Raw genomic sequence first — 20,391 nt, 5'->3', positions numbered from 1 at the left:
GAGAGAGAGAGAGAGATTTTTACCTCAGATTGATAGATGTTAAGAAAATAAAGTTTGGAGATATGCAGTGAATGAATGAAGGAAATTTCAAATGTTATGTTTGAGAGCTTATACGCAGAACACAGCTGAACGGGAACGGGGAATGAAGGAATAGATTACGGACATCCAAAGCTTCCTAAAGTACATGTACACTGCACTTATTTATACAGTGAAGGAAAACTGGACATAAAAGTGAGAGAGGAAAAAGATGAGGGAGAAATCTCTGTATTTGTCGTACATTCGGAGTAAAAACTTAAAAAAAAAAAAAGAATAAATAAACAAAAAAGGGGGTACCAGAGACTATTAAATGCGAAGAAAATGAGAATCCGTCGCTACTGTACGTGTAGGATGAAATTAATCTATTTAGTTTTTTTTTTTTTTTTTTCAAGATGGAGAGGAGAATAATGCAGAGAAAAGTCGTACAATTGATTTTTCCCTAAAATGGCAACCGAAGACTCGTATAATTAAACCTTGTGTGTGTGTGTGTGTGTGTGTGTGTGTGTGTGTGTGTGTGTGTGTGTGTGTGTGTGTGTGTGTGTATTCCCTCACTGCCCCTTTTCCCTCCCTGCCTCTCTCCCTCCGTCCCTTTAAACCATACTTCCCTCCATTCCCGTTTCCCTCCCAGAAATTCAGTAACTCTCCCTTCCATGCTCAGGCCTGTCTTGCCCGCCCCACATTCCAGGTGGATCAGTGGCAAAGTCCTCGGATAACAAATTCATTGCTGCATGTTCCAATCCAGATCGTCCTTTTAATCGTGACCCTCTCTCTCTCTCTCTCTCTCTCTCTCTCTCTCTCTCTCTCTCTCTCTCTCTCTCTCTCTCTCTCTCTCCACCAAGCGCCACATCTCAAGCTTACAACGCTGCCATCAATGTACATTTCTGTTTGAACTTCTCCTTTGTTGACAAAAGGAAGAGAGAGAGAGAGAGAGAGAGAGAGAGAGAGAGAGAGAGAGAGAGAGAGAGAGAGAGAGAGAGAGAGAGAGAGGAGAGAGAGAGAGAGAGAGAGAGAGAATAGAAAGTAATAGTGGCAAGTATCATTAACTGTCTTTATCACACACACACACACACACATACACACACACACACACACACACACACACACACACACACACACACACACACACACACACACACACACACACACAGAAGGAAAATGCTCGACCTAAAACGCTTCTTAATTCTCGTTGGTGAAAAACGTAATTTTTTCCCACATTTTCTCTCTTCCCCCATTTTTCTTTTCTTATTTTACTCTGGACTGCATTAGTGACGGCCATTAAAACCGCGAATCAATCAAAAAGTTTTTAAAAGAGGATTTCACCGCAGATAAACTTGCGATACTGTGTGTGTGCGTGTGTGTGTGCGTGTGTGTGTGTGTGTGTGTGTGTGTGTGTTTGTGTGTGTGGGTGGCTAGGTGGGTGGGTGTGTAGTCACTGGGTGTACGACATGGTCAGTAAACACTATACGCAGCTCATATCTCTGTCATTACATCCCCGGAGAACCACCACAACGCAGCAGTGATCTATCTTTAATAACGTAAAGGATCAAACCCCGCGTGTGTTCCGGCTTACCTTGTGCAGACTCGCTGAAAGGGAGGAACGACCGTCACTGTACTAACGCCCGTATTCAGAAACGTTCTGGTCTCTCACCACGACTGTTTTCAAAGGCCACACAGATGATTAGTCCCGTTCTCAAGAGTATTTATCCTATTAATAGTACAGAAATCTTATTAATCTGCCATTAGAACAACAAAAATACCTTTAAAAACTCGTGTAACTCTTGTAACTGTAGACTTTGAAAACTTTTTAATTAAAATTCTTTGCCTTTTATTTATTTATTTTATTTTATTTTCTGGGCCTAATAAGTGATGATTCAAAAGGCGTCAGTGAGATTCAGTAGTTATCGAGCAATTCAAATATTCATACTGCCCGTGTATTTGTTTTTGCCGAATCGTGCAGGGATACTCAAATGACGCAGGAAGGCTCGTACTATCACTATCAAAGCATTAACCGACGCAATAATTTCTTTACGTGTATGGAGGTGTAGCACATGCTGAGTAAAGTCTCCACCTGTTTAAATTTTACAGTGCTGATGACTATAAGATTTATTACCCTCGACAAAGACAGAATTCGGTAATTTCTTTTGCTCTCAATGATATCTCAAATTTACACTTGGAACTACCACTAGATTATCTTTTAATACCAGGCCAACGCAAAGGGTTAAGAGCTAAACTGTAACGCAGGATTACACCGTGACGCATGCCAGGGCCCCTCACAGGTGAAGAAGGTGATGACGCAAGGAATCAAGATCAGGAAACGTGGTGATGGACCCATAAGGCTTTTTAAAACTCACCCTAAGACATCTCATCCCTCTTCCTGGTCAAAGTTCATTAGCAGAAGTCTGGATTATCATCTTTTCTCACTAACTGATAAGAAAAATATAAATAGGTTTAAAAAAGACGCCTACTTATTGGTTGTATATAATTATGCACTTATATCTATTTGTATTGCACAAGGAATGAGCTACGTTCGCATAGTCCTCTCCTTCCTTCAGTTGATGTACGGTTCTTCAAAGTACACAGTAATGCAATATTCTAAAAATATGTCCCAAAAAAGATAATATCTGGAGCTAAATCCAATCATCACAGTGACAGTCCTTGGTGTTTGCGGGACTCTTAACGTAAAGCCAGGCCACGTGGTGTTAATTCAACGTTTGGCAACACAGCAGCTGTATTAGATAAGAAAGGAGTGAGAGGCAGAGGGGACGGACGACGCACATACACACACAGTTGAGTATGAGTGTCCAGCGAGGAGTCGGCAGATGCTGGTTGAAGGGACGCACTGACAAACACGCGGAAGAATACTCGTACCAAAGAGGGGGAAGAGCTCTGGCACAAGTTCACTGAACCGTAAGAACTTTTATTCGACTTATAAAACATGAAATTCACTGGACTTCTTCACGTCAATATTTACGGCAACTGTACACTCCTCGGACTATAAAAAAAAAAAAAAGAAAAGAAAGAAAAAGAAAGCAGGAAGCCTGACAAAAAAATTCATTGGAGCATAAAAAAAAAAAAAAAAAAAAAAAAAAAATATATATATATATATATATATATATATATATATATATATATATATATATATATATATATATATATATATATATATATATATATATATATATATATATATATATATATTCGATTTTTTTTGACGTCAATACTTAAAGCAACTGTACATACACTTCTCGCCACTATGACCTTTTCTTGAAGTCCACTCTAATCACCCACAAGTCTGCAAGGGAAGCTGTGCGTGCCTGATGAGCCAAACCACGAGTCTCAGTTCGAGGAAGGACCAGGCCAGATGGCACACAGGCTGGCCACCTGTTGACCCTCCTTATGGTCGTCGGGCGATCAAAGTCCGTGTTGCGAGCCGCGAAAGGTGAACCGCGATAGTGTGTTGTTTATTACCCACACGTCACCATGAGCTTCGCCTTTCAGACCAGGAAGTTTTCGCTCACCGCACCTCGTCTTTAAAGGCCAGAGAGGAGCGTAGTGAGAGGGTCTGGGGAACACCTGTTGAATAAGGAGATCAAGGCGGACGCAGCGAGTGTGCCATGGAGAGATGTGGCTTGGAGTGGGGATGGCAAAGAATAGGGTGAAGAAAGAAGATGCAATGGTCATGAGAAATAATTGGATGATATAAATACAAATACAATGCGTCTAGAAGAACACGTAGAAGAAGAATAACAATTAAAAGAACAAGAACAAGAAGAACAACAACAACAGTCACTTCCGAGTTCTCACACACACACACACACACACACACACACACACACACACACACACACACACACACACACGGGCGCAGGCGAAGACAAGCCACACACCGCAGACTAAGGGACTAAGCTGCTGGAAGAGAGGCGGAAGGAGACAAATGGACAAGTTAGGCTAGACTTCCACAGACTCATGAGGAGGACTTGACTCCTTCACCTCAACAAACAATAAGTGTGGCAGGAAGTGACGTAAACATTGTGGGTTTCATTGGAGTATGCCCGGCTGTCTAGGGTCTGTTGGGCTGCCTGTTGTAAGGGCTTGCAGAGGAGTGCGGAGAGTGGAGAGGCTGGGAGAGAAGGAGGGAGGGAGGGAGGGAGGGAGGGATACTTGTATATAAGGCAGTGATGGGGAAGGAAAGGAAGTAGAGCGGTAACTTTCAAGGCTTTCACGTCCACGCTGTGTAAATATCGGACTTTCATGTCACGCAAGCTGGGATTTCAAAAGGAAAGGATATAATGTAAAGTTGTTTGCTGGTGTGTGTGTGTGTGTGTGTGTGTGTGTGTGTGTGTGTGTGTGTGTGTGTGTGTGTGTGTGTGTGTGTGTGTGTGTGTGTGTGTGTGTGTGTGTGTGTGTGTGTGTGTGTGTGTGTGTGTGTGTGTGTGTGCGTGTGCGTGCCCGCGCGCACGGCTGTAAAATCACACTTGTAATAAGACACTTATTCTAACGAGGATATAAACTTTTCATCTTGACCTACAATAGTTTTTTCTAAAGGCATCTAGCTTTTATATGGTGCAAGGTTCATCACCAGTGTGTGTGTGTGTGTGTGTGTGTGTGTATGCACCGCTAGCGACCACATGACGCATCAAACGAGTACCGTGTGACGCATTAGCTGTTTATGGATGTTGTAGTCTGCGTCACGAACTCTGGCGCAGTACGTTTGCCATCTGAAGTCACGTGAACACAAAGAACACTGCCGATGAATAGTGCTGCCCCCGCTGACTGACGTATTATCTCAATAGGATCTTTGATTGGTGAAGACGATATGAGGAAAAAAATAGACTACAGTAAATAAAATGATTGAATAACCCAATAGCATTATTTCTGTCTATTATTCGTGAAAGTTATATTCTGAAACACTCCTACGCCGCAGTTCCACTATTTCATACGGCTCTAGCTGAGGGTAAACGTGTTTGAAGGGTGTTTTTACGGTTTTAGTGATAGATTAACACGATTTCTACATTATTAAAAAGAAAAGCAGCCTTGAGAACCCAGCTAAAAATCTCGATGGCCTTTGAAAATAGTCATAGGAAGGGAGTAGAGCGTTTCTGAATATTGGACTAAAGGATCCTCAGGCGTATTGTACCTCACCCACCTGGTTCCTCCCCTTTTGGTACGGTACGGTGCATCTCTCCCTGGCCATCACGTCTTATCTCACCCACACATCACCTCGCCTTGCACTGTCATCCCCTCGCTCCTCCGCCCATTCATTGCTCCCTTTACACTCACTCTCCCTATTCAGCTTCTTCCTTGTATTTGAGCCCCTTTGTCTTCGTATGCTCGTTTTCTTTCACTTGTCTTCTTTCGTATGTTCGTTTTCTTTCATTCATGTTAGCTGTCCTCTCGCTTTTCCCTCTTTCCCCTCCTAGCGTTTATTTAACTAGTTAGGACGATGTACTCTCTCTCTCTCTCTCTCTCTCTCTCTCTCTCTCTCTCTCTCTCTCTCTCTCTCTCTCTCTCTCTCTCTCTCTCCATCACTTCGTACCTCTTCCCCTGACGTGCCTTTCATTCTCCTTCCACTCTTCACATACGAGTACGTATTCATCTCACACACACTCACACACACACACGATCACAGGGAGGAGTCAAAAGCTTTTCGCCTCATCAGCTCTCTTCCCTTAACTGACTGTCTTCAATCCCTTACACTTCGCCGCAGGCTCACTCAGTCATTCTTTCTCTCTCTCTCTGGTTACAGGATCGAGGCAGCAAGGACACACACCCACACATACAAACAAACACACACACACAACTCTCCCGATGTAAAAGCACTCTTTGGCCACTTGACCTCACTGCTAGAGACAAAAATAGATCTTGGTATCATATGTCACACAGACACAGCTTACTGAGGGTCAATGCCGCACTGGTAACAATAGTGAGGAAACGAGATACAAGTTACACATAGCAGCCAACGCCGCTGACCTCAATAAGGCATGAATTGCATGAATTATATATAACACGTTCATGTATGCACGTGGGTAAGCGTGGTAAGAGATCAATTAATTCGCCGTATTCATGTCCACTGCGTTGTATGTGTGTGTGTGTGTGTGTGTGTGTGTGTGTGTGTGTGTGTGTGTGTGTGTGTGTGTGTGTGTGTGTGTGATGTTTCCTTCTTTACGGGTTTTTACGGTTCTAGAGACAGATAATCAAGATTTCTACATTATTAAAAGGGGAAACAGTCTTGAGAACACGACAAATCATCTCTGTGGCCAATAAAGAATACTCGTGGTGAGGGAGCAAAGCGTTTCTAAATACAGGCCTTAAAAGCGACCCTTTCCGCCTATTTGCACGTATAACTAACCCTTTCCTCCTCCTGACAAGACGAGGTGCAGTCGCTGTTGTCGCTCTCATTCCCGTATCCTCTTCGCTTCCTTATTTTACCTGGTTCGATTTCACTCGCCAAAATCCTTAAAAATTATCTTTCCTCACATGTACCTTTTACTATTTCTCTTCCCTCCTTTTTCGCTTCTTCGTTCCCAAAATGATAAAATGTCGAGAGACAGATGTCACCGTTGCAATAATTCTCATACCCTGTTAGCAGTTCCTTTTGCTTGAAAAGTCTAGGATTACTAACTTATTTTCTATTTTTCAGTGTCATCTATTTTTGGTAGTACGTGTTTGGTAGTGGAGGGCGATCATTTCGTAGTTTGGTGTTAAAGAACTAGTAATTGGTGGAAAGGAAAGCAGCGGGAGTAATTTTAGTTCACGTTGCGGAGTGGCAGTCCCTTGGCACTTTTGAGTCGACGTGGAAGGGAGAGATGGATGATGGGAAACTTCTGGGTACTCGCACCGCTGTCTGACACCTCCATTCATATTTTGACGCAGCAAGACTCTCTCTCTCTCTCTCTCTCTCTCTCTCTCTCTCTCTCTTTCTCTCTCACACACATCACTTCAAAGCTGCCTCTGTCTACCTTGTCTGCTTCTCAAGACTTCCTTTTCGGTAACAGTAATGCGAGTGAGCCAGGTCGTCTCAGTGGCTTTACCAAGTATCCTCCACATTGATAAAGGCGCCCCTACTGGAAGATACGTGGAGTTGATATGTCTTTCTTAGTGCAGCGAGTCACAACACTATTACATCTAGTTGGGGGGGGAAGAATACTGAATGGGATGCTTCTCTCTCCTTATGGATGAGGCTTTACTGGATAATGTACGTCCGTCTCTCTCTCTCTCTCTCTCTCTCTCTCTCTCTCTCTCTCTCTCTCTCTCTCTCTCTCTCTCTCTCTCTCTCTCTCTCTCTCGTAAGCACCACTCCTCCCATACACTTAACAGCATAATGAATCAAAAGTTCTGAACGACACACGCTACGTTTCACTCTAAAAAACATTCACCGGTCGTATTTTGAAAGATAAGTTTCTCGTAAGGACTATTTTCAAAGGCCACAGAGAGGGTAAGTGGATTTCTTATGTTTTTTTTTTTTTTTAATTCATAACGAAGTCTTTGTTAAACTATCACTGGGATCACGAAAACACTCTTGAAATCTATTATTCCCATGAGAGGATCTTAAGAGTGGTTGAGAGAGGACGAAGATGCATCTAAAAACGACGTCACAGAATATTTGTGTCTGTAATCTCACACGCTTCTTCGTCTTATCTTCACTACTTTCAACAGGCTCTAGAGAAAGTTACTGAGGTTTCCATGTTTTTAGTGATCGTTTAATAGGAAACCCTAAAGAAAACCAGCCTTTTTTTTTTGTATATATAACTTAAGGAAAAGACTACATACAAAAAATTAACGACTTACTAAAAAGAAGAAAGGGAAAAAGGGCGATACAAAAAAAAAAAAAACACTTGAATGATTAACGGAAGAAAAATTAGGATACACTTTCAAACGGTATAAAAAAGAAATGTAAAAGAAAATGAAATCCTTGCGCTAAGCTTGTCAAGAGGCGATTATACGTTGTCGTGGGATGTGTGAAGGTCTGAACTATCAAGACTGCTGCAGTGGATCCTGGTGCCCATGTCACTCACCACGGCGCTACCTGGGTGATGAATGTCATACGGATGAAAAATAAATAAGTAAATAAAAAAAAATGAGGGAGAAATCAAGACCGGAAGGAAGAAATAAAGAACGAAAAAAAAGAAAGGAAGAAAGAAAAAAGGATAGAGAGGAAGTAGGGAAAAAGAAGAGAAAGAACGGAAAAAAGAAAAAAAAAAGGAAAGATAAGAACAAAAGAAAACAAAAGAAAAAAAAAACAAGAAAAATACACTCTTAAACCTTTCAAACATCACTACAACTTCTATACAACTTCCTTGTCTCCACGGCGAGGTTACTTGATGAACTGACTGACAGGCGCCCCCAATAGCACCACCAGTCACCACACACACAAGGAAATGCATAAGTTCACCCATTCCCTGTACGACTGTCTCTCCTCTCGTTAGCAGAGTGGATATAGAACTAGTGAGGGAAACAGCACAATTACATTCACCATACACAAGGTAATGCATAAGCTCATCCACTCCATGCAAGACCGCGCCTCCTCCTCCTCCTCCTCCTCCTTCTCTCGTTAGTAAAGTGGATATAGAACCAGTGCGGTGAATTAATGTACGTCATAAAACACGTGGCCAATATCCAACCCGATAGAGGTACCTATAATGGCCAAAGGTAACGGTGCTCGCAAGGTAAGAAGCATTATGGATTTTTAGGATTAATCATTTTACTGCCAGATGATTTCTCCCATAATCACCTGCAACTTTTCAGATACTTAACTTTGTATGAGTCTCTGAAGTAATCCTTTAAACTCTTTCTTTTCTGTGTCTGTGCACGCAAATATTGCAGTACCGCTCGCTGCGTTGGATGAGTGTGATACAAGTAAGCTTATTTGAAATGTACAGCACAGATGATTAAAAAAAAAAGCTCATGGAAACGGGTAATAGATGCTGTCTGTCCATCCTCCTCATTACCAGAGAGTGGAATATAAAGCCATACTCATAAGTTCACTGATATGGTACCACAGTAGTAACACAATGTGATGAAACATTGGTTTCTGATTCTGTTTGGGGGCCGGCGGCTTAGAGGGCGTCTTCTCTTCTTCCAATTGTGTTGCCCTTGGCCGATGCCTCTCCTACATAATACAAAGAAAAACAGACACTGCCTTTGTCATGACAATAAATAATAAAACGATGTATTTGAACAGAACATTATATTCTTCGCCATTATTACCCAGTATCTCCTAGACTAAATAATCTAATCTACCATAATCAGCCACGTACGGGCCAACAGGTTCACGGCTGTTTGTTCTTCCTTTGAGTACCACGAGATGACAGACAGGATGGTCATCATCGTGCCTGAGTGGTCATTGAGAGTGTAGAATGCGGGTCATCTAAGCCTCCAAAACCCTCGGACGAACCATCCAGCCCTCCAGGCGTTAGCCTACAGGTGGTTTAGGCCTAAGGCATTAAAAACTGCCATTACCTCGCAGCAAGCTGCCCACCTCCTTTCCGTAATGAACAAGTGTAACAACGCCCTTCATCTTTTTAATAGGCTGTTATACGCACAGCTTTTACGAAACGACTAAAGAAATGAAGACACTCACGGGTATTTCATGTCGACTTAAGGCCATGACATGAGGAGTTCTCGGACAGCTGTTCATTCCTTGCCTTAATTTCTGCAGCACTGGGAAAAGAAAGACTAAATTTATCTCTTGAAATTATCCTGATGAACCGAACCCTCTGTCCCACATCTGTCCGGCGCGAGGGGAATACAGTAGAGTAATTCCAAACCTAATGTACCTCGCCAGCAGGAGCGAGGTGCAGTGCGGGGTCGGTGCACCACCATGACAGCCGCGGTGATTAAGATTTCCCTTGAAACATGACAGGGAGCACACGTGAGGCAACCTAACAGCCATATGGTATTAGTAAAGGTGGCAAACAAACACAGACTCCCTGAACTCCAGCCTACGAGGAGACACTCTTTCCATTAACACCAAGACAACACTGGTGAGTAACTGAGGATCTAACAGGTGATGTGTTATGTGTGCTCAGCTTGCAGCAACACGTGATCTCCTGAATAAGCCAAGAATGTAACACTTTCACAAGCGTGTTACTGTGATGAGGGAGTAAATATTTAAATTCAGTGAGTTACGGCGCCAAAATAACGAGGTCACATGGCGCCGGCTGGGTTACAAAAGCGCTCTTCTACCAAGATCAAAATCGACAACTTTAGACGCAAGCTGAACATTGTACCACATAGCCAATGTACCAACAGGATTTTCCCGAGGTGAGGAATCTCTATCTGTCCAGTGCTCGCTGCTGCCCCCTTAGCCAACACCAAGAGCCAACACCAAGCCGCACCACCACCACCTTTTATCGCTGGGGTGATGAATGTTTACTTTTTTCGCTCTCCCGCATGATACACTCAAGCGCATCCAGTCCTCACACTCACCCAATCACCAGCCAGCACAAGTCGAAGCATAAAAACAATGAATCCCTACTCTCTTTATCCTCTGACAACTAATGATTTTGACACGTTAATTTATCTGAGTAATCTTGCACGCCTGTTACTGAACCAAAATAAAAACTGCACTTACTTTTAAGATTTTTAACTATTCAAGCGACCCTTTAGATTTTAGTGTCTTTCGAAATTCTACCCTGAACTCACACCACCACATTTTATTAAGCCTGAAGGAAAAGCCACAAGTAGTTAGAAGCCTAATATACTTCACGGGATGTTAAGTTAGTCTGTTCGCTCGTGGCAACACTCAAACGTACGGGTATCTAAGAGTATGCAGCGTTTGTGACTCCTCATCGCTTATAAAATAATACCACAGAAGCAACGCATCCATCTATACCTCCCGCTTAAACACACCTGTCCTTTCAACTCCTCCCGTCAACAAATAATGATCCTGCATCATGACGCTCCAACTCGAGCGGGAAGCGAGCAACAACCGCGTGACTCAAACACGAGGCGAGGCGCGCGGGGGCATGGAGAGAGGGAGCAGGCAGGCACAGAGCGGTAACTTTGCTTACCTTTGTCGTGTTTGTTTGCGTTGGTCGCGGAGGAAGTTCGCGGCAGATGATGCACCTTATGGTTGCAAAGATTGGCGAGGAGTGAGCGTGCAGGGAGGGCAGGACGCGGCAGCTCTGCAGAGTGCGGCGGCGTGACAAGATGCGGAGTGAACGACAGGTGACCGCGCGCTGGTATATACTCGTACAGCACAGGGGGGCGGGGCGTCATACCTGGGCGGCGCAAGCGTTCCCTCCCCTCCCTGCACGGCCCACGCCACCTACGGAAAGACCTACACCTCACACCTACACGCAGACGTGCCGGAGGGGCAAGACTTTGCTGGGGAGGGAGGGGGATGGGGAGGGAAAGTCATGCCAATATTTCGAACTTGATTGTGAAGGTTTAAAACATACTTAATAAGATCACTGGGCAATATTAACTTTCTGTGTGTGTGTGTGTGTGTGTGTGTGTGTGTGTGTGTGTGTGTGTGTGTGTGTGTGTGTGTGTGTGTGTGTGTGTGTGTGTGTGTGTGTGTGTGTGTGTGTGTGTGTGTGTGTGTGTGTGTGTTCACTTAGTACACCATCCAGATATTAAGTGTATTATTATTCTTATATAGCTAATTCAGTTAAATCTAAGTGTGTATGCATATGAGGATCTTTGTTGAGAGCGATACTCATTACAACATACCATACTCAGAGAGAGAGAGAGAGAGAGAGAGAGAGAGAGAGAGAGAGAGAGATGAGAGAGAGAGAGAGAGAGAGAGAGAGAGAGAGAGAGAGAGAGAGAGAGAAAACTCTTAAGTAAGGCGTGAAAGAGAAAGGGAGGACTGTGAACGGTAATGAGAAGGAATGACAGAGACAAGATCTGTGGAAATGAAGTATCAACATGCAGATGAGGATGTGGTGATATCAGTGAAGAAGAGTAGCGTGTATAGCCAGTGAGAGTGACAGTGTACTAACAGCGTGAGTGATGGCACTGGATAACTAAATGAGGGTATGGCTGTGTGGGGATAACAGTTTGGGGGTGTAACATTACTGACAAGAGTGTGACAGTGTAGATATAACAGTGAGTGTGACAGTATAACTCGCTTTTTTTTTTTTATGTAGGAGGGGCACCGGGCAAGGGCAACAAAACTTCAATAAAAAAAAAAAAGTCTACTGAAGTGCCGGTCCCCGAACATAATCGAAAACGGTACTCGAAAATTACAGGATAAGTGTCTTAAAACCCTGCCTCTTGAAACAATGTGAACATAACAGTGTCGGTATAACATTAAGCCAATGAAAGTGTTACTACAGTATATACGTGTGTGTCATTGCGTGTGTGACAATGTGTAACAATACTTGACACCCAATGAGAGTGTGTAAGTGTGACAGAGGAAGGACATACCATTATCAGGGTGTACTAGAGTGAACTGAGTATCTTCAATGTTAAAGTGAAGGAGGAAAGAGTGAAGAGTGTTGCCTGAGTGAGACTACGAGCAATGTATTCGAGCTGTGGGAGTGTCAGGGTGCATGATGCGGTGGTGTCAGTGTGAAGGTGCAAGGGGACGGGAGGTGACATAAGGGTACGAGAGGTGTGAGGGTTCAAGGTGCGAGGGGGTTCTGGCAGCATGTGGGTTTGGAGGTGTGGATGTGGGGTGGGGAAGGTTAATGCACCACTATTACGGGGATATGGAGAGAGTTAAGAGTCTGGTAATGTGTGTATGTGTGTCTACGTGTCTACCTTCTAGTAAAGCAACAAAGATGACTCACAAAAACAAAAATAAGGGGGAATACTTGATATGTCCAACTTCCCTACGAACAACGGATTTGAGAAGAAGAAAAGGCCAATCTGAACAAGTTAGAGTCTCAAGGGAAGTGCAAGAAGGCCAGCTGGACTATTCCCGGACTCACCAGTGAAGTGAGGGAGAAAGTAACCCAGTGATGAACTTGTGCATTGATAAGATGGACAGAATGGGGTTGAGAGAGAGAGAGAGAGAGAGAGAGAGAGAGAGAGAGAGAGAGAGAGAGAGAGAGAGAGAGAGAGAGAGAGACAGACAGACAGACAGACAGACAGACACAAACAAACAAACAAGTATATTGTGCTCAAGGAAATATAGGAATAAAGTTTAGAACAACTGTAGTAATCTCTCTCTCTCTCTCTCTCTCTCTCTCTCTCTCTCTCTCTCTCTCTCTCTCTCTCTCTCTCTCTCTCTCTCTCTCGCAAAAAATACGGACCATACATCACCTTTATTTTCCCGCAAAGAAAATGAAAAGTAGAACATAATTTCTCGAGGTGTCCCAGCGGGCTCGGTAATAGCGCTTCCAAATAGCAGGTTAGAGACCAACAAATTAGACTTTAAACCACGTATATCCATTTCCTTATTACATCTTCCCTTAGAATACTATTGTTGTATGTGTTCACGTATATTTTTTTATGTATTATAAACTGCTATGGACAAAATCTGTTTCTATATTTCTGTCTATCTATCAGTCTATGGATTTATCTATCTATCGGTCGATCTATGCACATATCTATCTATCTACCTATCTATCTATTTATTTAGCAGTCTACCTATTTATCTACTTATTTATTTATCTATCTATCTATCTATCTATCTATCTATCTATCTTTCTACCTACCTACCTACCTACCTAACAATCTATTCATCTATCAGTCAATTAATCTATCTATCTTTGTGCACGGGTGGCGAAGAGAGAGAAAGAAATTTAGACTTGTCCCGGATTGAACATTTAGCAAGAAATTCTGAACGAAGAGTTTATAAAAATGAAGAATGCCAATGGTACGTACAATGTAGTCTTGGGAGGCGAGAATATTACGATGTTTGGGCTCGGGAAAGATTAAGGTCAGACAGATCGTCGAGGCGGTAAGAGCGAGCAGACTGTAGCTAGCTATTCCTACCGTCTGTTTTGCATCAGAGCATACCAATTTCACCGACATATTCCCGAGATTATTGAAATGCAGTCAGTGTACGTACGTGTTAAGTGAATAATCCGGTGTCTGTTCTGTCAGGTGAGTGCGAACAGATATTGTTTCTAGAGAGTAGACTATTAGTGTATGGTGTTCCTGTAACTTCTGTGCTGCGCTGGGATTCTCTGGGGTATGCGCATGCCTGTCATAATTCATCAGTAAGGCGAGTACAAGAATTTTTTTTTGTACATCCCTTGACCAACTTACCCCAGGGTAGTAATACATGATGACACTGGTGAGGAACACAATGTGGTTGCGGTTAAGGGAGATGGATTGGGGTTCTTGCTATGTGGGTGTGAAGGAAGGGGAGTGTGTGGCAGTGCATGGGTGTGAGATGAGGGGTGTTAGAGAGAGAGAGAGGGTATGCATAGTGAGTGGAGCTGGGAAGTAACAGTGTGAGAAGTGTAGAGTGAAAGTGTCAAGGAGTGCATCATTCAAAGGCGGTTCAAGAGAGAAAAGAAAATGGTTTGCTCGTCTATCAGTAAAATGATGCTGAACTCGAGGTGAAGGCAGCTGGCAAAGTGTATGAACGAACGAAATTTATATTCTATAATGAACTGGAGAAGGTGTGAGAGATGTGAGGTAAAAAAAAATAACTTTCAAGGTGTATATAGATGATAAGAAACAGAGAGAGAGAGAGAGAGAGAGAGAGAGAGAGAGAGAGAGAGAGAGAGAGAGAGAGAGAGAGAGAGAGAGAGAGAGAGAGAGGATACTAGCATGAGTTGTATAGGGTGTGTTAGAGTTGATAGTATGAGGGTGTGGGGGTATCGATGGGTGGGTGAGGTAAGGAGGGAACGTGTGGGTGCCTGGTGACAGGGTGCAGTGTGAGGGTGTATATGGTGGCTGGGGAGGACGGAGGGTATCAGCTGGTATCAATGCTGCGTGGGAGTGAGGCGTGAGAGCCCTAAAAAGTGTCCCTGAGTCTGGTGGGATCAGGGGAAAGCTTGCGGCGAGTTTTGGTTGGGGATCGCTGCTTTTTCCACACTACACTCGCTAAAGTTTCTAAAGACTGCAAAGAGCCATGCATGTCAGCGAGGCGGTCCACCTATTTACCTATTCATTTATTCATTCATTCATTCATTTATTACATCAGGGCCCCATGTTTGCTATTACCACGGACTAGGGGGGGAAAGAATATCTGCTTTTCTTTCTCCACAAGTTACTTTTTTGTGTGTTCCTCCCAAGCCGCCCACAACTCAACCGCCAAAGATTTAAGCCCGTATTCTAAAGCATTTTGAACTTTTATAAGAACTACATTCAAAGGATGTTTCTTTTCCCATTGGTGATGCAGCTCTTTGTTAAACTAATACCAGAATCATAGAAGTGCCCTTGAAGACCAAAATAACCTCTACTACAGATTGCTGGATGTAAAAAGAAATGGGACGACGGGATGTTTAGGATTAAGTTTCTCAAAGTTACGGAGGAGTAGGTTACGTAACATGTAAATAACCTCAAACATTGGAGACTATCTGAAAAAAAAAGACTGAAGTTCTGGTGAAGGTGGACACGGACAATTGAGACGAATTACAGAGAAAGTACAGTGACGCAAACCAGGAGAAAAGAAAACCGTCGTAACTACACTTAATTTACCTAATCATACGTAACAGAAATACAAAAACTTCAACGCGGGGTCAACGCTTCCCTAAATACACGGCAGCCTGTTTGTCGAGCCTCGTCAGCAGAGATCAGAAGCCACCAAAAGTGCAGGCAGATAGAGAGCACAAGGAGAACACCATCTGGACCTGAATTGAGCTAACTTTGGCCGTTCTCAGCACCGGCAAACTTTGGAGAAATTGGTCCCTTCTGTCCCTTGGCTCGCCCACCGCCTGAGAGAGAGAGAGAGAGAGAGAGAGAGAGAGAGAGAGAGAGAGAGAGAGAGAGAGAGAGAGAGTGTGTGTGTGTGTGTGGCGGGGCTCTCAACGCATCTGCTCTCGCTACAGATGTCTCGGATGATCGATGGCGGCGCTGAGGCTGCTGGGAACCTTACCGCTCACCATCTCACTACTATTACAAACAGCCTGTGTCACTTCATCACCCTCATCATCATCATCATCATCGCAGGACTTCAAGGATTCTCCCACCTACATCCTCCTATCCCTCTCAGTGGCTCATCATTTCCACTCTATCTAAACAAAACTTATCTTCTTATTCCTCTATCTGGCTCTCCGTCCACCCTGCCTTAATTTGTCATTATTCTATAACTCAATCTCGCCTTTAAAGACTAGACAGATTTGTGGCTTAAGGATGATGGGTGAAAATCGTTGTTAGGCATGCTTTATATTACAGGGACTGCCACATGTACCCCTCATGGCTTCCTGCAGCTTCCCAAGTTCTTAAATATCGGCGTGCACTGAGCTGTACAAGTTGTTCGCGTTCCTGGTTTCGAAGAGGAGGGCGTTGGTTTTCTTCATCAAACACCAATATAATAACGAGGATGTGTTATTTAATATCTGTCTCATAACTAATTTCCATAATAGAAAAAATATCGTAAAATGAAAAGAATACATGTATTGGTACCTATGTTTTGTGACAAGAGTAGTGTGTTCATGTACAGTTCACTGAATCAAAATAAATTAGTACCTTTTTCTCTTTCTTCGTCTTTTCTCTGAGGCAGCAGTAAACGCTTTCCTCACAACACTAGAGGTGTCACTGAATGTTGGAGCCACAATGCAAACGTCAGTCTGTTCCGTTAAATGCCTTTGCTTGCTTTACTTTTCAACAGCATAATATGACATATATCATATGTTGAATAATATTTTCCGCACTAAAAATTTTCAAGAGAATGTACAATTAAAATTCATACATGTTGATTATACAAAGGTGATTCCAGTTGAAGTATCAAGAAATATTGAAATGGCAGAATACTTCACCATGTAATGTGTTAGAACGTATCATTTTGCATTATTTTCCTTTCCCTAACTCCCCGGAAATGGCAGCTTGGAATGCGTCACTTTACACACCGTGCGACATGGAATTAACTTACAGGCTCCATTCTTCACGTTGGGCCGCCATACAGTCATGAGGACCATTCTCTTGGAGCTTAGAATAGAGGTGTTCACGAAAGAAGCATGAAATATTGAGTGGTGTGAAGTATGCCACACCTGGACCGGCAACGTCAACCTTACTGCTTAGCGAGACCTGGTGAGGATGGGCAAGGCCGCTCTGCCCGCCGCTCCTCAAGGGACGTAACGCACAGACGTATTTAGTAAATTTTCTTTTTTTATTACGGAAGAGGGACACTGGCCAAGAACAACAAAAAGAACAATAAATAAAGGCCCACTGAGGTGCCAGTCCCACAAGGAAGGTCAAAAGTGTCATCCAGAATTGAAGTATGAGCTTCTTGAAACCTCCCTCTGGAAAGAGTTCAAGTCATAGGAAGGAGGAAATACAGAAGCAGGCAAGGAGTTTATTTTAGACTAAGTATCCGTCAAGAAACAGAAGTCAAAATGTAGACGACGTCCGCACCCCGATCATGAATCCTCCTAACCTACATGTTTCCGTCGTTCTTCTCAGATCCGTCAGAGGGGAGCCGTCACAAAAGTGGACACACACCACCACCACTGACTTCCTCAAATTCGTGCTTTCCCTCATGAAGACGCCTCGCTATCCACGCGATTCCTTGTGGCGCTGGTTGTGATGGCACCTCACAACTTTGTGGACACTGTACTACGAACGACGGAGAAAAAAATAAATAAATAAAAATAAATAAATAAAGGTTAATTCTAATTCATATTGCAAGTTAAGTATTTAGAGAAAGAAAAAAATATTCATTCTTTTTTTTTATCAGTTCATAAAATATGTGTACTTTTCCATCTATTAATTTTGTGCCTAAAAGGTTAACTCATAATTCAATATTGTCAGTAGTATTTGAGTAGTAATACTTTGGCATGAGCGAAAAAAAAAAAAAAACAACGAAACATTCCATTTCTTCTTCTTCTTCTTCTTCTTCTTCTTCTTCTTCTTCTTCTTCTTCTTCTTCTTCTGCTTCTTCTCCTTCTTCTTCTTCTTCTTAATAATTATTATTATTATTATACGACAATGATGATGTTTATGTACATATTTCATTTCGCTTTATTTTATGTATTTATCTATTTTGCTTTACCTACGTGATAATATTGTGTTATTTTTCTGTATTTTGTGCAATCTGTAAGCAACACTTGCAGTCTGGAGAAATACGAACAACTGAGAGTATAAAAACTCAAAAACCTGGCGCTAATTTTGTGCTCAATTTAGTGATGCAGTCTCATTAATACGTAATCTCAATAATATATTCAGGTAACAACACAAATATATAACAGACAGAATGTGTTTTCTACTTCACAGAAAAGTTTAATGCAATTACATTCACCTTGGTTTCTGGCTGACAGTGCACGAGTAAACATTACTTAACAATAAGGCCAAGTATTAATTCATATTGCTTACTATTCCTACCTTCCTGAAATTATTTTTATGAAACGGGTTGTAGGAAGAGAGATAAAAACACTTCAGATCAACTTACCTCTCCACGGGTGTTCGCCATACCCAACGCTGGTTTTCGCCCACAGCCTGGAGACCTCGGAACATGGAGCATAGCGTGCCCCATATCCTGTGCAGTGATCTGTGGGCAAACATGGGAACTTGTATAGTGTCAGGATCATGTAATTGTCAGGTGTTACATGTTCTTCATAATAATTACATTGGACACGTTGTCAGCTCATCTAATAACACTAACTGGTGCTATCGCCGAGCCCCTTGTTACGTAAAATGCATGAAAGTGATTGAAAAGGGAGGATTTCCTGCTTACACACACACACACACACACACACACACACGATTATGTTGTCACCTGATTACTTTTTAACAATTTTTTCCATCCAAAATCCAACAAAAATGAACTGAAGGAGAAATACTACCTGTCTTAACATCTACAGTATAATATTCTTTCTTCATCTAATCTTACAACTTCTATACATTACTAACCACTATTTCGCATCAAGTTACAGAAAACCAATAGAAAAAAGTTAAATCTTACGAGTCTACGTGCATCATTTTGTATATCTTGCAAAGATGTCACCAAGAAAGCTTAAGACAGGAGATTCCTTGGATGTCACCCTGGCATACTAACAGAGGACTTGAGTTCATTAATTGTTTCACTCAAGCCTCGACACACCATAACCCTTGGAGATTGTTTCTCCTTGTGTGAATAAAACTATGACAGCAGATTACTTGCCACTGCAATGTTCTGCCATATTGACATGCACTTCATTCTTTCACACACTCACATCATTATCGTTCCATCCAAAACTAGCGGTTTCCATCGCATTAACTCACTCAGCACTCAGCAGCGGGTATCTGGCGCGGGCTGCCATCTCACGCTCCCTTAAAAGCCTACCCACATTCATATCACTCGCTCAAGACGCACTTGGTAGAAGTAAAGTCTACCCAGTCAAGGCACACATAGAACACAATGCACTATTCCTCTAATTACTCACGAGTAAATTCCTCCTGCTACTGGGCATGAAGTCACGCATCGAGCTGCCACATGTCGCCAGTGTAGACCTCAGATTTGCCTGATGTTAGATGACTGTTGATCATACAAGATACATTCGTTCAGAAAACTATATTCAGATGACCGATGATTGCGAAAGTAACGATACAGGATTTTTTGGAAGGGTTGATACTCGTGCATGGAGATGTATCTGTCAATAAAGAAAGTAGTACTGACAAGGTATGTCACACGTATCCGTAATCCAAATCGTAATCATACTGGATTAGCAGGCTTACCAACATTTCTGAAACTCCCGCACTATTTTTCGAATATCATCGTTGGTTGTGTCGAATAGGATGATGAACAAAAATCCTGAAGATAGTTTTCTGAACGAGTGTACACACTCAAAAAAAGTATCGTTACAGTGTGATTCGGCAAGTTTAACAATGAATAACCCGATCGTCTCTGCAAGATTGGTAGTGTTCTAGCCTGTGTTTCACGAAGCGTTACTGTGGCAGCTCAGATCATATTGCTTCATTTACGAGTGCCGTTCACTTGTTTCATGCATGTGCAGCTGTACTAAACACATGCAAGGATACCAAACTGAGTAGCCTATTATCAAAAGGTCAGTCCTTGGTGTCAGCTTGTATCATACTCACGATACTTTTTTTGAGTGTGTGATCTTAGCTCTGTTAAGGCCATGTTATACTGCTATTATTGAATCACTGTAGTAAGATGTTCATGTATGAATTCATATGGCATAATGACTTCTCATCATTTAATGTTTGCTCCTTTTTTTCGCAGATAGGAAATAGGAGCGGACCTACGCAAAAGAGAAGAATTCTAGAGAATACAAAATGATGTGCAATGAGCATGAGCTCAGGAAAGCATGAGAAAAAAAGGAAAAAAAAAAAATGCACATGTAAGGG

General features: G+C 42.5%; 1 protein-coding gene and 1 long non-coding RNA gene across 3 annotated transcripts in view; both read right to left on the bottom strand.

The window, feature by feature from the left end:
* LOC135111116 (short neuropeptide F-like) overlaps positions 1–11,195 on the bottom strand; it is a 107,165-nt gene extending 95,970 nt beyond the window's left edge. Inside the window, exon 1 of the mRNA XM_064024084.1 lies at positions 11,049–11,195. The gene's annotated coding sequence lies outside the window, so the exon portion shown is untranslated. The remainder of the gene's footprint in view (positions 1–11,048) is intronic.
* Positions 11,196–17,388: 6,193 nt separating this feature from the next.
* LOC135111115 (uncharacterized) lies at positions 17,389–19,731 on the bottom strand. 2 transcript variants are annotated; one of them, XR_010273560.1, is made up of 3 exons: positions 19,467–19,731; positions 18,494–18,592; positions 17,389–17,661 (listed from the first exon to the last, which is right to left on the bottom strand). It is a non-coding gene; the product is annotated as an uncharacterized LOC135111115 (long non-coding RNA). The 2 variants fall into 2 exon arrangements; XR_010273559.1 differs by lacking the exon at positions 19,467–19,731 and adding an exon at positions 19,306–19,454.
* Positions 19,732–20,391: the final 660 nt, after the last annotated feature.

The sequence above is a fragment of the Scylla paramamosain genome, chromosome 21 (assembly GCF_035594125.1).
Source record: "Scylla paramamosain isolate STU-SP2022 chromosome 21, ASM3559412v1, whole genome shotgun sequence".
Taxonomy (NCBI): domain Eukaryota; kingdom Metazoa; phylum Arthropoda; class Malacostraca; order Decapoda; family Portunidae; genus Scylla; species Scylla paramamosain.
Note: the sequence above shows the minus strand (reverse complement) of the source record. Positions and strands in the feature narration are given on the sequence as shown.